The following is a 20,532-nucleotide window of genomic DNA, read 5'->3' on the forward strand; positions in this document are numbered from 1 at the left end:
CCCCAGCCTAAATAACGCCAGCCTGTTACCGCCTAGTTCCATTTTTGATGCGCCGGGCCTTTTGGTACCGACTCTTCCCAGCACCCCTGTGGCGGTGGGTACCTGGGTAATAATCGGAGGTTTTTGTGACTATCGCTAAGCCCCGGCTTAGTGATAGATACTGTCTATAAGACCGGCTTCCACTACTAAGCCTGTAAAGTAAATAAAAAATTTTTAAAAACACAACACGTCTATAAAACTTTTATTTAAAAAAAAAAAAACACTCCCACAGAAGCCCTTGCTAACTATTTTATTAATATTAAGCAAACAAAAAACGTGGGTCATCGTAGTCCACCAAATCCGAAGAAGTCCTCTGCATACACGGATCTGAAATGAGAAGAAAGACAAACAAAAATGGGTTAGTACATTTACAGGGAAAAAAGTGGTTTAAAAAAATGTAATAAAGACATATATATTTTATATATCGCACATTTTTTTCACAACTGCGACTTCCGGTGGGGTTACAAAGTGGTGTTCTGAAGTCATTTACTGGTTTTTGCTTAAATCAACCTTTTTTTTTTAACCAACTGCTGCCAGAAAGTTAAACAGATTTGTAAATTACTCCTATTTAAAAAATGTTATCCTTCCAGTACTTACCAGCTGCTGTATGCTCCACAGGAAGTTCTTTTCTAATTTCTTTTCTGTCTGACCACAGTGCTCACTGCTGACAACTCTGTCCGTGTCAGGAGAGGTTTGCTATGGGGATTTGTGCCTACTTTGGACAGTTCCCAAAATGGACAGAGGTGTCAGCAGAGAGCACTGTGGTCAGACAAAAAGGAAATTCAAAAAGAAAAGAACTTCCTCTGGAGCATAAAGCAGCTGATAAGTACTGGAAGGGTTCATTTTTTTTAAATAGAAGTAATTAACAAACCTGTTTAACTTTCTGGCACCAGCTGATTAAAAAAAATGGTTTTCCACTGGGGAACCCCTTTAATAACCCCCTACCCCTGCTATTCTGGAAAAATGGAGACCTCCAGAATGATGGGAGGCCGGGTCCATTGCAGTCACCCTAGGTATCCACCCTTCCATCAATGCTGACCACATGTGAAATGTGTCTACAGGTAACTCCAACACTGACTATATTAGCTAAGAATATAATAGTCCAATATTTTTAATGATGCTTCCCTGAATGTCTACAGAATGATAGTAAATGTCACATCCAAATGATATTATGGTGACATTACGGGGCTTCTTTCAGATATTGTCCTGGACTATATTGTGCCCCATTATCCTTACCACCATTTATTAAACATCATCCAGATGTGTAACTTGAAGCTCCTGAGCTGCAGTGCAAAAAATCTGCCCCCCACCTACTGTATGCTATTATTAATACTAAAGTCTTCTTATGTGACAGAGAAGCCTTTGGCGCAACTTAGGGCCAGGTGCCAATACTCCCTCTCCATAGCTATGCTCCCCGTAGTCATTTTCACATACAGTGACCTCCCGACCTACAATGGCCCCGACATACCATCATTTCAGCATACGATCACTCTCAGAGGCCATCGCATGTTGAAGGCAGCATCAACATACGATGCTTTTGTATGTCGGAGTCATCGCATAAACGGCTATCCGGCAGCGCAGACTGCTTCAGCTGCCACCGGATAGCCGTTTACGGTTCCCCGTGTGGTCCGCTGACGATCACTTACCTGTCCTCGGGGCTCCGGCGTGTCCTCTTTGGGATCCCCTGCATCGTCGGCGCTCTCCATCGTCGTCATCACGTCGCTGCACAACGGCGTCCCGTCATCCGATAGGAGCGGCGTGCGTAGCGACGTGATGGCGGCGACGGAGAGCGAGGATGCCGGGGAAGCAGAGGTCTTGCCGGAGCGTCGGGGACACCCTGGGGACACGGCGACAGCGATGGAAGGCGACATCCAGGGCAGCGGGGACGAGCGGTGACGGGTCCGGAGCGGCGGGGACACGTGAGTATAACCTCCAATACCAGTGGTCTTCAATCTGCGGACCTCCAGATGTTGCAAAACTACAACTCAGCCGTTGGCTGTCCGGGCATGCTGGGAGTTGTAGTTTTGCAACATCTGGAGGTCGGCAGGTTGGAGACCACTGTCCTATACTTTACATTGCACGGATGCCTCAACATACAATGGTTTCAACAAACGATGGTCCATTTGGAACGGCTTACTAGAGATGAGCGAACTTACAGTATATTCGATTCGTCACGAACTTCTCCGCTCGGCAGTTGATGACTTTTCCTGCATAAATTAGTTCAGCTTTCAGGTGCTCCGGTGGCTGGAGACTCTCTCCTAGGACTGTATCCACCTTTTCCAGCCACCGGAGCACCTGAAAGCTGAACTAATTTATGCAGGAAAAGTCATCAACTGCCGAGCCGAGAAGTTCGTGACGAATCGAATTTACTGTAAGTTCGCTCATCTCTACGGATTACCATCGTATGTTGAGGGACCACTGTATTTTGATAAATCCATCTCATCATAGAAATATGTTCTTCTCTACTTCTATAAAGAGGGTAGGATCCTCCGAGTTATCAGGCAGATCGGTCACATTTTAGTAACATGATTATTGCCAGACTTATCCGTTACCCCCTTATCAAACCTAACGTCTACCGCTCAATCCCTCTTCTTGGATCTAAATATAGTTTCTTCAATTCACTCAGTAGATTCAATCGGAAAAGAGGAATTGATTGATCTCACACAGCCGCCTTTGAAGATTATATTCTAGGAGCCATTTCATCTGCCAAAAGAGCATTATAGGAGAACAGCATCTCATGTCCAACACCTCTAGATGAGACAAAGTCCGGAAGATTTCCATCCCATCCAACTGAAGTAGATTCAGTGTTTTATGTCTGGAGCTTCAATCATCCTTTTTATCATAAATGGGCTGAAACTAGCAAATATGTTTGACAGAGACCATAAGGCTCGACTAATACCGTTCCTTTAAGCTGGAGAATTAATGGTAGCAGCCATGTTCTTGTACTGAGGATCAGACAACGCAATGAATGCCTCCATTCTCCATACACTTGGCATAGAAATGTGGCCAAGATGTGTTAGCCGATTCCTCCGAGATGGCATTCCAGATTTATTGCTGATCTTTTCAAGGTCAGAAAGATGTGACGGGCCTTCAGCAGGTCGACATTACGGAGATGCCTAATAATGATCTGATCATTCTGCTGACGATCACTTACCTGTCCTCGGGGCTCCGGCGCATCCTCTTCAGGATCCCCTGCATAGTCGGCGCTCTCCATCGTCGTCATCACGTCGCGTGCGAACGCCATCCCGTCATCCAATAGGAGCGGCGTGCGTAGCGACATGATGGCGGCGACAGAGAGCGAGGATCCTGGGCAGCAGAGACCTCCCCGGAGCATCGGGGACACCCCGGGGACGCGGCGACAGCGATGGAGGGCGACATCCAGGGCAGCGGTGACGAGCGGTGACGGTCCGGAGCAGCGGGGACACGTGAGTATAACCTCCTATTCTAGTGGTCTTCAATTTGCAGACCTCCAAATGTTGCAAAACTACAACTCCCAGCATGCCCGGACAGCCGTTGGCTGTCCGGGCATGCTGGGAGTTGTAGTTTTGCAACATCTGGAGGTCCACAGGTTGGAGACCACTGTCCTATACTTTACATTGCACGGATCCCTCAACATACGATGGTTTCAACAAACGATTGTCCATTTGGAACGGATTACCATCGTATGTTGAGGGACCACTCTATTTGCAATTGTTTACAACGTTTTTTGGGAGTACTCAATCTGTGGTTTCTCCGAGAATTCCAGTGCAATGTAGACCCCTAATGGTTACAACCAAATGTGCAAAAATGCTTAAAATAACGAATAAAATGGAGCTGGTTCTCAAGGACTCTGAATAGGGGAACCGTATGTGCAGAGGAAATGGGGGAGGGGATGATAAAAGATTTAGCCTAAAATAACCAAAAGCACACTTATGCAGAGTTGTAAAATTACATTTATTTGAATTTTTTTTTTTAAACATTTAATATATCCAGAAGTGGATTCCGGCTATCCACTCTGGTGTGGTTAAAAAAGGGTTAAATGAGTAATCAAGAGCAAAACATAATCATATGTAAACATATGCGATCATAGTCATAAAGATTAATAGTTGATAGACAGCTGTAGGAATGTTCAAAGTATACGCAGAAGCACTGGAGCCTCTGGATACCGCGCCCACTGAGGGACGTTTGTCCTGTGGCGTGGCACAATGGTCGGCAAAGATGAAAAACAAGAAGCGTTGGAGCCCCTGAATCCTGCACCCACTGGGAGATGTTTGTCTTGTGAAAGTTATGTAGTGCAACACGGCGGTCGGCAAATGAATGAAAATATAGAAGCGCTGGAGCCTCTATATGCTGCGCCCATTGAGGGACGTTCGTCCTGTAAAGTTATGTGGCGCGACACGGCGGTTGGCAAAAATAGTAAACTGGTCCACTCACCCGACCTCACGATGACCACCAGGAGGGTGTAGATGTTCGCAGCCTTGTACGGCGAAGTCTGCTTGTGGACAGACAAGCCGTGTAGACCAGCGTTGTCTTCTGCATAGAATCCTATGAGTCCTTGTGGGGGACCGCGCTCCAATGATGCGGTCTTGATGCGATGTCTATTAAGCGATGGAAGCTGGCAAGCTTCAGTACAGTTGTCCAGTTTAAAGTTTTTCTAGTAATAATGACTTGTATGATCTTTCATCTGACGCGTTTCGGGTTGTCTTAACCCTTCCTCAGTGATGTATAGGCTATACATCACTGAGGAAGGGTTAAGACAACCCGAAACGCGTCTGCTGAACGATGTAAATGTATTTTTATAACTCTGCATAAGTGTGCTTTTGGGTATTTTAGGCTAAATCTTTTATCATCCCCTCCCCCATTTCCTCTACACATATCCACAGTGCTTGAGAACCAGCACCATTTTATACAGTATTTGCAATTGTGCCAGACAAAACTATAGGCACGAGGGTGAGAGCTGTTTTTGTTTCTAGTAGCTGCTTTCCCAGAGATGGCGCTACTAAAGTTGTCCATGCACATTTGATATTTGTTAGTGGATGATGACCACTATTTCTTCCTCATATTATGTGTATCTGCTGCATGTACTATGTTCACAGCCCACACAGCAATATCACATCTTTTCTGGGGCTTTATCTATAAGCAGGTAGAGAGCTCTGTTCCTATTATATAAATGTGGTGGCCCAGTACAGGAGTTGCACCTCTGTACCATTGCTGTCCTGTCTGGCGGACTCTATTGCAGTGTCCCCTGGACCCACATCCCTCTTATGAACTGTCAAGTGTTAAATATGCAACATTTTCTTATGTGATGTGATGGTTAATCTTTTGAGGCATGTATGTCTTTAAATATTGTTGCCTATGTAACCAGGGAAGATGTCAGTGACCAGGTGACTTGTGGGGTGACCTATAGGACCTCCTATATAAACTAAGGGAGTAGTTAGTTCAGTGAGTTGAGATGAGTCTGTGGAACAGAACAGTCAAGACCTGAGAGTGTCCGGTGTCCTGAAGAGACCCAAAGCCTAGTCCCACAGCCACGCTTCCATCACCAAGTGCCCCACAGGTGAACATCAAAGCCTGGTAAGCTACACAAGGGGTGAAGTCTAGTCAGTCCTAGTAGAGTCAGTCAAATCTGTCTAAATTCAGCGTGGGTCTGCATAATTCAGCCAAGTCTACTACAAGTCCCAGCGAGTCCACAAGTCTCCTAAGTCACTGGTCTTCTCCTTGGGCTTAACTGAGCTGTAAAGTCTATTCCATCTGTCTGCCTCAGTAAAGCTGCCGTTGTTCCGTAAATTGGCATCAGAGTCATTATTTGCCCCGCACCTGGCCCAGGATTCAGCGGCCATACCTCGGGTCGTGCAGAGGTTAACCACGCCCTGGCGTCACAAATACATGGGGTTAATGTCATCTGCCCGTAGGGCAATAACATCTTCCCTCATCACACCCTCACCACATAAAGCTTTAAAAGAGGTTCTCTGCTTTGGACAATCCGTACTTGTTAGAATGGTCCTTCTGCTGGGAAAACTGTCAGGGAAAACTAAACATTACACAGAGTCCATTCAATTCAATGGGTCAATGGGTTTTCTAAACTGGGCAACCCCTTTAAATCTCTAACCTAGGCACGCTGTTAAAAGACTGAAAGACATTTCAGCTGCCAGAAGTTGTCGATAGGAGGGTCTTAACAATTTGGTATATTTGTGCCAATAAAAAAGTTGTTTTGTTGTGTCTGAGTGTTTGAGAAGCGTGGCCCATGGGCTATGCCCCAGAGCAAAACACTGATCTTCGCTTATGTCACACCCATTCCACCTGAAGATGTCCCAGAGGAGCAGGCAAAAGATTCCTCATTGTAGGCGCTCTCAACCGCAGTAGAAGTCTTGATGTGGAGGCAAGATAGAGGTGCGTCTCAGCAGCGAATAACCAAAACGGAGAGGTAAGTAAATAAAACAAGGTTTATTTACTTACCTGTCCGTTTCGGTTATTCGCACCTCCATTTTGCCTCCACATCAAGACTTCTACTGCGGTTGAGAGCGCCTACAATGAGGAATCTTTTGCCTGCTCCTCTGGGACATCTTCAGCTTCCTTTCTCAGGGAAAAATTTCATAGATTCTGGTTTTGTGTCTTACTGATCTGTTTATTATGTTTTTGTTCTCTGATGCTAAACTGGGGAAATACAAGGTATAGCTCAGGGCCGGACTGGAACCAAAAATGGGCTTGGGCATTTTAGAATAAGCAGCCCATTGTTTTGTGGGAGACCAAATGCTTATTTCAAGTGACTCTACAGCTGTTGCAAAGCTAGAATTCCCATCATGTCTGAAGAGCATAAGGCATTATGGGAGTTGTAGTTTTGCAACAGCTGAAGAGCCACAGATTAAGGTACAGCGTCACCCATCATCACTGCAGAACTAATAAGTGACTACAGCTCTGATGGGACAGTCAGGAGACCCCTCTGTGTTCCTTGATCCTCCTCCTCCAGACCCCTCTGTCCCCCTCCATCTTCCTCCTCCTACAGGCTCCTCTGTCCCCCTCCATCCTCCTTCTCCAGACCCCTCTGTCTTCTTCCATCCTCCTCCTCAAGACCTCTCTGTCCTCCTTGATCCTCTCCTCTAGACCCCTTTCTCCACCTCTTCCAGACACCTCTCTTCCCTACTCCTCCAGACTCCTCCATCATCCTCCTCAAGAGCCCTCTGCCCCCCCCCCCCCACACACTCCTGAGGCCATATTCACATGGAGTAATTTGTGCAGAGTGTCAGCACAGAAAACACATGTGGACATTCTGCACATTTGAATAATCTGGCAGGCACTAGGATTGCTCAGATATGCACCTGTAGATGGCTATGCATTTCCAAGCAAAATCCGCAAAAAAATAGACATGTCTATTCTTTTAGTAGATGCCAGAATTGGAAACCTCGGCCGAGTAGGTTCCACAGTGTGCACAGTGCAGCAGAATCCCATTGAGAGCAATCAGACTCTGCTGCAGCGGAATGTCCGTGCGGAATACTCCTGCAGAATTCCACATGGACATTCCGTCGTGTGAACATACCCAGCTCCTCTGTTACACTCCCCAATCCTCTCCAGGCTCCTCTGTCACCTTTCCCCAGACCCCTGAGTATAATAGATTTGTATATGACCGGTGTATGTATGATGATAGATGTTTGTAAGTTTGATAGATGTGTGTATGATATACACATCTATCATACATATGTACACACATCTATTGTATACACATCTGTCATACCTAAATCTATTATATATACACACACATCATACACTCATCTATCATACATACACACACATAAATCTATCATACACACATCTATTATACAAACACACACATCTAACCTGCATACACACAACATACATACATACACACACATCATGCATAACACATACATACATAACACATAATACATAAAAAATTGAAAACATTTGTAATTTCAGCTACCAGGTTGGATGCTAGGTGCTGTAGTAGTTTTGAGTATATTTGCTGGCAGAAGAGCACAGACTGCAGAGAGTGGGCTGTGTCCCGTGTACCAGAACAAAGGAAAAAAGAATCATAAAAGAACCCCCCCCCCTTCCCCTCTCAGTCACCTTACTCTTATTCCGCACACTCTCCTGACCTCCAGAGCACGCTAAGGTGCCTCCACTTCTTCCTCATGCAGAGGGCCTTATGGTAGTTGTTGTTGGCATGGCCATCTCAGGGGGGGGGGGAAGCAGACGTGCATACGTGTGCACCTGTGCGGGGCAGCCCCTTCATCTGCCATTAGGGAAGCGTTGTGGGAAGGGGGCGAAAGTGCGGCTGGGGAAGAAGGAAAGTGCGGCCGGAGGATGGGGTAAAGTGTGGCCGGAGGATGGGGGAAAGTGTGGCCGGAGGATGGGGTAAAGTGTGGCCGGAGGATGGGGGAAAGTGCGGCCGAAGGAAGGGGGAAAGTGCGGCCTGAGGAAGGGGGAAGTGTGCACGGCCTGGAGAAGGGGGGCAGAGCGGCCGGAGAACCAGGGCAGGGTGGCCGGAGACACAGACCAAAAAAAAAGTTAAACATTGCGCTGAGAAAGACGGCCAACTGGACGGGCCGGCCCACCAGGCAAATGCTCGGTTTACCCGATGGTCAGTCCGGCCCTGGTATAATTGCAGTTATGGTACATAGCTTGGAGCTGCTCAGCAAAAACTGCTATGTTTATAAGCACCTTGAAGCTTTATTTCAAGCATCTTGAAGCTTTATTTCTGCAATACAGCAGCTATAAAATCAGTCTGGAAGACGTTTCGGATGGCAGGTGCAGCTTTTCCTTTTTTCCTTCTCACTAAATCTTGTATATCTTAATATGTCCTAACACTCCACTACATTACATCTTTGTAGCTGAGAATTAGGATCTTGGGACTAATGAAGATGTCAGAAGTAGACCGCTCATCATCTCCCTTTTTTTACAGACCATATTTTGTAAAGTGATGATATCAATAATGCATTAGCTGAGGATAACCTTATGTAACGCAGTATTCAAAGAGGTTTCAGCATTTATCAACTTGTCTCTTTTTGTTTAAGGGTTCCCCTGAATATAATAGGATCATGAAGTGTCCTGCTGCTAGAATCCCCAGAAATCAGTGGTTATCTGCAGAGAACCTGGTAATAATATCTCAACTACGCTGCAACGGCCCCACAAGAGAAACCAAGAAGTATATGGCGTCAGTAAGACGCCTTACATTGTGTAACCAGCTAATGGTCAGACAAGGTCTAAGTATCTATGGGATATAACTTCTATGTCAGAAACATTTACTATCTCATCTATCAACATTTCCTGATTACCCTATTCTGGTGTTCACACCAAAGGAAAGATTTAAAGGGGTACTCCGAAAAAAAAAATGTTTTTAATCAACTGGTTCCAGAAAGTTAAACACATTTGTAAATTACTTCTATTTAAAAATATTAACCCTTCCAGTACTTATCAGCTGCTGTATACTACAGAAGAAATTCTTTTCTTTTTGAATTTCTTTTCTGTCTGACCACAGTGCTCTCTGCTGACACCTCTGTCCATGTCAGGAACTGTCCAGAGCAGGAAAGGTTTGCTATGGGGATTTGCTCTTGCTCTGGACAGTTCCTGACATGGACAGAGGTGTCAGCAGAGAGCACTGTGGTCAGACTGATAAGAACTATACAACTTCCTCTGTAGCATACAGCAGCTCATAAGTACTGGAATGATAAAGATTTCTAAATAGAAGTAATTTACAAATAGCAATAAAAAGGAAAGTCCAGCAAAGGAATATTGTGCCAAAAAGAGGGTTCTTCTTTATTGTATAAAAAGTCAGCATACAGGAACACACATGGACAAAGTGACGCGTCTCAGGTGTCGTAGTGCACCCTTAGTCGTATGACTAAGGGTGCACTACGACACCTGACATGCGTCACATTGTCCATGTGTGTTCCTGTATGCTGGCTTCTTATACAATAAGGAAGAACCCTCTTTTTGGCACAATATTCCTTTGCTGGACTTTCCTTTTTATTGCTATTCTGCTTTGTGTGCCTGCCATAGCACAGTCCTGGCAAGGAAGCAACTGCACGGTGAGCTGGATTTCGTGTCTACCATATCTAATTTACAAATATGTTTAACTTTCTGGCACCAGTTGACAAAAATTATTTTTTCTCACGGGAGTACCCCTTTAAAGAGATCTCACTGGTGAAGCACAATTGTCTCTAATGTAGTGGGTGACAAAGTCCACTGCAGTCCACTTTTATTGAGTTCGGTTCTGCAATATAACTATTTACTATTCTCCAAGACTAGGCCAAACCATTGTGTAGACCTTCCTTCATTTCACGTCTCTAGTAAAGTCCAAACACCTTAGATTGCTTTTGGCCAAATAAGTCTCCTGACTCCCCTATACACATTCAGGCTCAGGTGAATATGTTGTTAATGGGGAAAGTAGAATTACCACGTGATGTGGTTTATCTCTACCGCTAACAAAGAAATCCAATATTCCCAATCCTTCTTTTCCCCAACATCTGCCATCAGGGATAGTCCACAGGTAGAAGAAAGATGATACCCAGCACTCACCAGTGATGCACAGTGAAGATTTATTATGCCATAGTGTAGTACAAGGATGCGCTTCGACGTGGGAGCCTTCCTCGGCTGTCTGCCGATTAGGTAGACAGCAGAGGAAGGCTCCCACGCCGAAACACGTCCTTGTACTACACTATGGCATGATAAATCTTCACTGTGCATTACTGGTGAGTGCTGGGTATCTTCTTTCTTCTACCTCTGGGTTTACCCTACCTCATGCACCACCGCAGATTTCACGGAAGTGCCGACATATCCCTATATTGAATCATGGATAGTCCAGACACCCACAAGCCCATGAAACAGTCAACCAACGTACATGCATATGGGCACCTTATCTCATTTACAATTGTTGGCAAGCTCTCTCCAAGAGCTGTTCAGGCCTTCCCATTATTTATAATGCTGGTTATGTCGTACATAGCTTCAGCATCCTACATTTGGCTTTATCACGCACTGGAGAGCAATTAACACTCGTAATGCTGGAAAGCATCATCTACTTCTCCATGTGATGAGTGGTTGGCGGAGCGTTTTCTGGCCCTGGATACCGGGGGTTGTTTTCAAACTAGCTGACAATAATATGACAGATGCCTGCTGGGCTGATACGGGAGATGTACCGAGTGCTATTTATAGAGGAAGGATCCCTTACGTGTCTGTGTTTACATGAGTTGAGGACACGTACATGGTAATAATGTGCTATTATGTCCAGGTGTTCCAGATACTGAGCCAGCATATTGCCCGGTGCTCACTATCCGTGTTAATGTTTGATTCGGAGCCTTAAAATGCCTGTAAGTTAACCTATCAATTAGCACATTTATATGGGAATTATGCTCCCGGAAGCATTGGCGCTCCGCACATCCCAATTACCCGCTCTGGATTTACATTTAAAATACATTTTTATTTTTCCTTATCAGCTTTGAGCACATTTGCTAAGGAACTATTTTAGGAGGTGAAGGATGGAAGGAAATGAACAGCGAGGGGAGCACAGTCCAGGGGTGGTGATAAGCAGTCAGGCACAAGCAGATACATACTAAAGGATGAGCGGTGACCGCTTCCGTGATTGTGCGTACTGGAAGCAAGATGAGAAATCATGTGACTGTGGAGAGTAAAGTTGCCCACACACATAAGATAGAAGTCGGCCCAAAAAAGGCCAATAATGATAGTTTGCAGTGGCCAACGACAGACTGCTGAAAACGGGATCTGTGATGCAGAATCGGCCATCATTGGCTGAAGCTCGGTGTATTGTATGACCGGCTGGCCAAACATTCTACAATTTGCACCGCAATTAAGAATAAAGAAAAAGTCATCTTCCATAAGTGGTTAAAGGGGTACTCCGCTTCTCAGCATTTGGAACAAACTGTTCCGAACGCTGGAGCCGGCACCGGGAGCTTGTGACGTCATAGCCACACCCCTGATGATGTCACGCCCCACCCCCTCAATGCAAGTCTATGGGAGGGGGCGTGACGAATGTCACGCCCCCTCCCATAGACTTGCGTTGAGGGGGCAGGTCGTGTCGTCATGAGGGGTGGAGCTATGACCTCATGAGCTCCCGGCGCCGGCTCCAGCGTTCGGAACAGTTTGTTCCAAACGCTGAGCAGCGGAGTACCCCTTTAGGTGCCGAATGTTTGTTTTCTATCCCATTGATTCTCTAATTTGAGCAAACCTACTTGGTTGCTCTACACTTTTTTCTTACTTATTTTCGTATAAATATATAGTCAAATGGCATAATACATTCGTAACATGGCACAACAGTCTTTATGGTTACAGTTCTCATATTTGGCACAGAAGCTTCATAGATGCGTTTATACTGGGTGGCACTATTGCTTGAATGTTTTGGGATTATAACATTAACAGGAGGGTAACAATAACAATATTGACACCTGCTCTCTCCACAGGGACCATTCCTGGCATTGTGTTACTGTCTCTCATTTTCAGTCTACACTCTCCAGACTTCATTCTCAGGGACCCCTCTTCACTACCCCTTCCACTATCCTCGAGGTCCAACCTTTTGCTCTCATGACTTTCCAAACCAGACCACACCCCAGGCCCCACTATCTAGTTAAAGGGGTATTCAACAAAAAAACTTTTTTTTTTTCAACTGGCTCAACAAAGTTAAACAGATTTGTAAATTACTTCTATTAAAAAATCTTAATCCTTTCAATAATTATCAGCTGCTGAAGTTGAGTTGTTGTTTTCTGTCTGGCAACAGTGCTCTCTGCTGACATCCCTGCTTGTCTCGGGAACTGCATAGAGTAGAAGAGGTTTGCTATGGGGATTTTCTTCTAAACTGGGCGGTTCCAGAGACGCGTGTCATCAGAGAGCACTTAGATAGAAAAGAACAACTCAACTTCATCAGCTCAAAAGTACTGAAAGGATTAAGATTTTTTTAATAGAAGTCATTTACAAATCTGTTTAACTTTCTGGAGCCAGTTGATATATAAAAAAAAGTTTTTTTTCCTGGATAACCCCTTTAACATTTCAAATATAACTATCCAGGCCTCTCTACAGTCTTGTAGGGCTACCAGAATTTGCTGTGGTTATCTAAAAGCCCCCTAGGACAGGGCTATTCCTCAGTTACAAAGCAGGTTTTAACTGGTGCCAGAAAGTTAAAAAAAAATCTGTAAATTACTTCTATTTAAAAAAAATCTTAATCCTTCCTTATCAGCTGCTGTATGCTCCACAGGAAGTTCTTTTCTTTTTGAATTAACTTTCTGTCTGACCACAGTGCTCTCTACTGACACCTCTGTCCATTTTAGGAACTGTCAAGAGCAGGAGAGGTTTTCTATGGGGATTTGCTCCTATCCTGGACAGTTCCTGACATAGACAGAGGTGTCAGCAGAGAGCACTGTGGTCAGACAGAAAAGAAATTCAAAAAGAAAAGAACGTCCTGTGGAGCATATAACAGCTGATAATTACTGAAAGGATTAAGATTTTTTAATAGAAGTCATTTCCAAATCTGTTTAACTTTCTGGCACCAGTCGATTTAAAAAAAAAAAAAAAGTTTTCCAGTGAAGTACCCCTTTAACTACAACCTTCCCCCAGTTTGGGCAGACCACCATTTTCTCCTATAAGTCTGACTTTATCACTACAGTCCTAACACACTTTCCAAAGCTAACCACTGTCAGGCTAAGAGTAGCCTTCAGTAGCTTACATGTACATAGGCTACAATCCTCTCTCTTCACCCCATAATAAAGTCTACCACCTGCCCTGTAACACTCATTAAAGGGGTACTCCAGCCCTAAGACATCTTATCCCCTATCCAAAGCATAGGGGATTAGATGCCCACCGCTGGGGGGACACAATCTTTCATGCAGCACCTCGCTATCATCAGCCTCCGGAGTGAACATCGCTCCGCGTCTGATGAATCACGATCACGGGGTCGGAGTATCGTGACGTTACAGCTCCGCCCCATGTGACGTCATGCTGCGCCCCCTCAATGCAAGCCTATGGAAGGGGGCATGGCAGCTGTCACACCCCCTCCCATAGACTTGCTTTGAGGGGGTGGACTGTGACATCACACGGGGTCAGAGCTGTGACGTCACGATACTCCGACCCCGTGATCGTGATTCATCAGACCCAGAGCGATGTTCACTCCGGAGGCTGATGATAGCGAGGTGCTGCATGAAAGATTGTGTCCCCCCCAGCGGCGGTACCCCCGTGATCAGGCATCTTATTCCCTATCCTTTGGATAGGGGATAAGATGTTTTAGGGCCGGAGGACTCCTTTAAGTCCCACATGTTGAAGCAGTTGGATTTGTTCTCACTGAGACTGTCCCCACTACAGGCCACCCTCTTGTACAGCTCTCTATGGGTCTATGTCCTGCCTCCCTGCCTTCAGCCCACCACAGCTTCCAGGGGGAAAGCCATTACCTGGCCCTTCTGTCAGGAACCACAAAAACACGATGAGAAAACAGTAGAAATCACAGTAAAATAATAAAAAATAACAAACAATGGCGGAATCCTGGGACTTGGTTAAACAAACAGCCAAAGGTCTGGAGCCAAGGTGGGTATTTAGGAACAGCCAAAGGTCTGGAGCCAAGGTGGGTATTTAGGAACAGCCAAAGGTCTGGAGCCAAGGTGGGTATTTAGGAACAGCCAAAGGTCTGGAGCCAAGGTGAGTATTTAGGAACAGCCAAAGGTCTGGAGCCAAGGTGAGTATTTAGGAACAGCCAAAGGTCTGGAGCCAAGGTGGGTATTTAGGAACAGCCGAAGGCCGGACATGGAAAGCTGTGTAGTCAGAAGTCGAATCCAGAGTTTGTTTTACATTTCAAATATATTTGCTTTTCTTTTATCCATCAGTTTACACAATAAATGTTACAGCTGGTCAGGAGCAGGTACTTTGCTGATTAACCACTTGCAGACATTGACTATAAATGTCTGGGCAGTCGACAATTTACTGTAGAAATGTCCTTGAAGAGATTGCAGCAGCACACAGACTGTATCGCTGCAGGAGAGGAGAAACCTTAGTCAGTGACAGGCGGGATCTACACAGAGAAGGTAGGAACATCGTATCCCCATCCCTGCCTCCTGCTCTTGGGAAACACAGCCATAAGACTTCCAGCTTCCCACCCTGGTGATCATGTGACGGGTATCTGTAGTGATCTGCTGGGTCTCAGCCAACCCAACCCAGCTCTGCAGAGAAGAGGGCTGTATTGTCCCTGTAACTGGGGCTGATATGTTACCCACTGAAAATCATCAAAAAAAAAAAATGCATATGTGGTAACTGCCTTGGGGTGTAGTGTAGTTGGGGTGTTGCTTCAGTAGATGAGGGGTTAATTTAACCCCTGTCACTCGTGACGCCAAGGTGAGGGGTAAAAATACGCTGAGGTAAATCTTCGGCCTATCGCCACCCTTCCCAGAAACAATAGGTGCGTGCTTAAATGAATGAAGGTCAACAATAGAGATGAACTTGAACTTGATTAAACTTCACTGAAGTACTTGCGGTACATCCAATTAACAGCAACAGTCTCAGTAATACAGTCTCTATGTAGTACGGCAGTGATTGACAGATGCCGCGGACCATTAGCTTATCCAAAGGACTAGTAGAATTAGGATTGATGCAGAGATCCGTCCAGATTTAGGGGTCTGTTTAGGTCCGGTGATCTTGCAGACTTAACAGGAATTGAGGTAACTCACAGTTTTGTAAGATGGCCGTTGCCGCAAGGCTTGGGCCTAGTCACTGCTGATGACAGCTGCGCAGATCCTCCTCTATCAGCAGCCCACGAGGAAAGAGAGCGAGTAATGGCCACCGCTCCCTTATATGGGCAGGGCCATTTTGGATTGGTCCGTGTCAGCTGTCACTCACCGTTACAATGCATGGTGGGCGATCACCTGATTTCCTTCAAAGGTCCTTGAACCAGAAAACCACATAGTTTTTGGAAGGCATCACGTGACCCGCAGGTCCTGCGACACCACAACAAGGTAAGTACACTTTATTTACATATTTACACATTGAATTTGAATAATTTTAACTATTAATCTCTTTAGGACATAGGACGTTCTCTAACGTCCCCGCTACCTGGGCTTTAATGCCCAAGGACGTTAGAGAACGTCCTGTTGTATTTACGGTCTCTGCCGCGCGCCGGGCAGTGTTCAGAACAGCATGCCTACTGAAATCTTTCAGCAGGCATGCCGTGCAAATGCCTAGGGGTGTCCCGGGACCCCCGCATGTCGGCGATCGCAGAAAATCGCATGTCAATTCAGACATGCGATTTTCTCCTATTCCGGGCTGATCGGGTCTCTGGTGACCCGATCACTCGGAAAATAGGGATGCTCGGACCTGTGAGTGACAGGCCCCAGCATCCTGCAGGGTAGGAGTGAGGTCCCATCCCCTGCCATTGGTCAGAACTGATTCTGACCAATGGCAGAGCAGGACAGTAGGTTGCCATGGAAACCCCCCGTTCTGCCCACCCCTGGATGTCAGGCAGAACGTGGGGAGAACATGGAGGCCGGTACCTGGAGGAGAAGACTCGTGGGGCCCGGCAATCATCGCAGATATTCACCGGAGATCCCGGCTCAGGTAGGGAATCGACGGTGGGGGGGAGAAATGAAACTGAAAGTAAAGTGATTTTTACTGTGGCAACCACTAGGAAGGCCGAACTGCAACTCCCAGCATGCCCAGACAGCCAAAAGCTGTCTGGCATGCTGGGAGTTGTAGTTTTGCAACATCTGGAGGGTCACAGTTTGGGGACCACTGTTACAGTGGTGCCCAAACTGTAGCCCTCCAGATGTTGCCAAACTACAGCTCTCAGCATGCCTAGACTGCCCAGGCATGCTGGGAGTTGTAGTTCTGTAACATCTGTCAATTCAGATTTTGCAATTTTCATTACATTTTTGAAAATTGCTGCTCTACTTTGAAGCCCTATAATTTTTTCAAAAAGTAAAAATATGTTCATTTTATGATGCCAACATAAAGTGGACATATTGTATTTGTGACAAAAAATAAAAATTATTTGAAATATCCAGTTTCCTTACAAGCAGAGAGCTTCAAAGTTAGAAAAATGCTAAATTTTCAAAATTTTCATGAAATTTTTGAATTTTTCACAAAAAAGGAACAAGTAAAGCCGAAAATTTACCACCAAAATAAAGTAAAATATGTCACGAAAAAACAGCCTCAGAATCAGAATATTCGGAATATTCGTTTTAGAGTTGATAATGCTTAAAGTGACAGTGGTCAGATGTGCAAAAAACGCTCTGGTCCTAAGGTGTAAAATGGCCTGGTCCTTAAGGGGTTAAAGGGGTGACAAGGGGCTAACTATTGATGAGGACCCCACCGGTACCTAGGGACTCTGACTTTGGGGACCTCACCACAAGGTAACGGATGTAATCCGGTACCGGGACACCACACATAAAAGAGTTAAAATGTTCTCCAGAGGTCTACTATGATCTAAACGGGATGTAATATTTAATATAAAACAAAGTATATAATATAAAAAATAACAAAGTAAAAATAAATAAAATTAAAATAAAATAAATAAATAAAAACAACAGCTTGTGATATAGCACCTTGTATGCGTCCACTTTATATAAAGGACCACAATGGGAATACAATTGTATTGAGTATTTTAGCAGTATTGTATGCTTTTAAAGGGGTATTCCGGCGGGGGTCCCGCCGCTGGGGACCCCTGTGATCTTGCACACTGTACCCCATTAAAATCAGTCCCCGAAGCGTGTTCGTTATGGGTCTGATTACTGTTGATCACGGGGCCGGAGCATTGTGGTGTCACGGCTCCGCCCCTTGTGATGTCACGCTCCGCCCCCTCAATGCAAGCCTATGGGAGGGGGCGTAACGAACAGTAAGTTGTTATTGCCACACCCCACACATACTAAATCACACCATCTTAGCCTGCCCTTCCACATGTGTTTAAAGCACTAGCGGCAGCGAGTTACCATAGAAAAGTCTCAAAATTACAGGTAGAACAGTTTAACCCTATTACACAATACCAGAATGTTTCCTACAGCGCTAGAATTCCTCCCCATAAAAATGATTGGATAAATAGGATAGAAAGAGTTGTCTGCACAGTTAAAACTTTGTACTAAAAGACAACTAACATTATAGCCCTCATTTACTATTGCAAACCCGACATGTTTTATTGGGTTGTGCGCCAGATTCTGTCGCATTGCGCCAGAAATTATGTCTGCGCCAGAATTTAAAAAATCCCTACTAACTTTCCAGTTTGCTAATAAAACCCCAAAAAGGGGCATGGTCGTCGGTAAAGGGGGCGTGGTCTCCGAAAAGAGAGGTGTTCCCCACATTTCCACAAAAACCCAACATATTTCCACAGAAAATGTGGTGAATTTGAGCTGAGGAAATCCCTACAGATCAGAGTATGTGTAAAAAAAGCAAAATGTAGGGAAAGTGGAAAATGTAGGGAAACCTTAGTAAATACCGTGGAAAATAAATTGTAGGGAATTAAAACCCACAAAGAAACCTACACAACACTCTTAGTAAATGAGGGCCAATAAGTGTCAAAATTTTAGATCAAGACCTGCCTTGACTTGCCCTCAATAAAGGAACATTGAACTTGTCTTCATCACATCAGGAGGAAATCAGAAAACAGTCATTAAACTCTCATAATATAAAATAATAACATAGACAAAAAGTTACCTAAATACATTTACAATGAAGAACAACAGACTGAAAGTTCAGAAATGACTTATAGTCCATACATCCATGTAAAAGTGGGAAAGTCAGATAGAGAGTGCTATATCTATCTACAGGGACTGCTATTAAAGGAGTAGTCCAGTGGTGAGGGGGCGTGTCAGCCACCGCTTCGTGCGGGGGTCGACACCCGCTATCTGGCCGGAGAGCCTGGCCCCCGTACAGAGAGATCGCAGGGGGCCCCAGCGGTCGGACCCCCCGCAATCTCAAACTTATCCCCTATCCTTAGGATAGGGGATACGTTTTTCACCACTGGACTACCCCTTTAAGTAAGTACCATTATGAGGTGCCAGAATTTGGGTAACAGAAGGCGAATAGCTTTACACCTATCTAATTAAGGATGTCAAAAGACACAAATTAGTTAGTTTTGAAAGATTAGGTGTGTATGAGGTCCTTTAGGCATTTGCATTTATACAGGTATGGAATCAAGTCTGAGTAGACAATGATAAACTTGATACATGGGATATATGGGAAAGTAGTAAATAAGAAAGTATGGGTCAAGTGAGAACAATGTCACAAGCTGACATCCAAATCATTGTAGAACATTAGCAGAAATGAGTGTCACTATTCGGCTGGCAGGAGGTGGATCCTCTGTGCCAGAGAGGGATTGGTGTGGACCGTGTTGGTGGACCGGTTCTAAGTTGCTACTGGTATTCACCAGAGCCCGCCGCAAAGCGGGATGGTCTTGCAGTGGCGGTAGCAACCAGGTCATATCCACCAGCAACGGCTCAACCTCTCTGACTGCTGAAGATAAGCGCGGTACAAGGGAGTAGACAAGAGCAAGGTCGGACGTAGCAGAAGGTCAGGGCAGGCAGCAAGGATCGTAGTCAGGGGCAACGGCAGGAGGTCTGGAATACAGGCTAGGAACACACAAGGGAACGCTTTCACTGGCACAATGGCAACAAGATCCGGCGAGGGAGTGCAGGGGAAGTGAGGTATAAGTAGGGAGTGCACAGGTGAACATACTGATTAAGCCTGCTGCGCCAATCAGTGGCGCAGTGGCCCTTTAAATTGCAGAGACCCGGCGCGCGCGCGACCTAAGGAGCGGGGCCGCGCGTGCCGGGACAAGACAGACGGGGAACGGGTCAGGTACGGGAGCCGGGATGCGCATCGCGAGCGGGCGCCTCCCGCATCGCGAATCGTATCCCGGCTGGGAGTGATATTGCAGCGCACCCGGTCAGCAGGTCTGACCGGGGCGCTGCGAATGAGAGGATGCTGCGAGCGCTCCGGGGAGGAGCGGGGACCCGGAGCGCTCGGCGTAACAATGAGTTAGATAAGTCAAGAGAAATTACTAAATACAAGGAAGGTCCAGATTCTCCACATAGAAATCCAGTGGGTGTAAACAATACAGCAATACTCCAAAATAGCTCTTTGCTACAAGAAAGTACAATGGTGGCCATTGGTGGCTACCTTTAAAGGGGTTCTCCACCATAAGGTGAATTTAGTACGTACCTTGCAGGCAGTAATGAACATGCCTAGGAAGGATCTGCGCTTGTCTTGGGGCTAAATGGCTATGCTGTGAGATTACCATAATACTGTGGCTAGCTTTTTGTGAACTGGTATTTCCTGTTTGAGTTTTCTTCTTTGCCTACAAATCCCATAATTCAATTCTCCTCCCTCCCACACATTAGCCACCCCACCCACTGAAACATAAATGGGCTACATCCATTTAAAAGACCAGTGGTTTTCAATCAGGGTGCCTCCAGCTGTTGCAATAGTTGCAGATTGATCCCTCCACCCATTGAAGCAGACAGGCTCCCTGTCATCAGCTGACTAGTGATGTCAGGTCTCGGCCGCATTGAAACCTGGGAAAAATCTGAG

General features: G+C 45.6%; 1 long non-coding RNA gene across 1 annotated transcript in view; it reads right to left on the reverse strand.

Moving 5' to 3' along the window:
* Positions 1–274: 274 nt before the first annotated feature.
* LOC130291160 (uncharacterized) overlaps positions 275–20,532 on the reverse strand; it is a 65,315-nt gene continuing 45,057 nt past the window's right edge. The window contains exon 4 of the long non-coding RNA XR_008847809.1: positions 275–366. This is a non-coding gene — a long non-coding RNA (uncharacterized LOC130291160). The remainder of the gene's footprint in view (positions 367–20,532) is intronic.

Source organism: Hyla sarda, chromosome 9, assembly GCF_029499605.1.
Source record: "Hyla sarda isolate aHylSar1 chromosome 9, aHylSar1.hap1, whole genome shotgun sequence".
NCBI classification, from domain to species: domain Eukaryota; kingdom Metazoa; phylum Chordata; class Amphibia; order Anura; family Hylidae; genus Hyla; species Hyla sarda.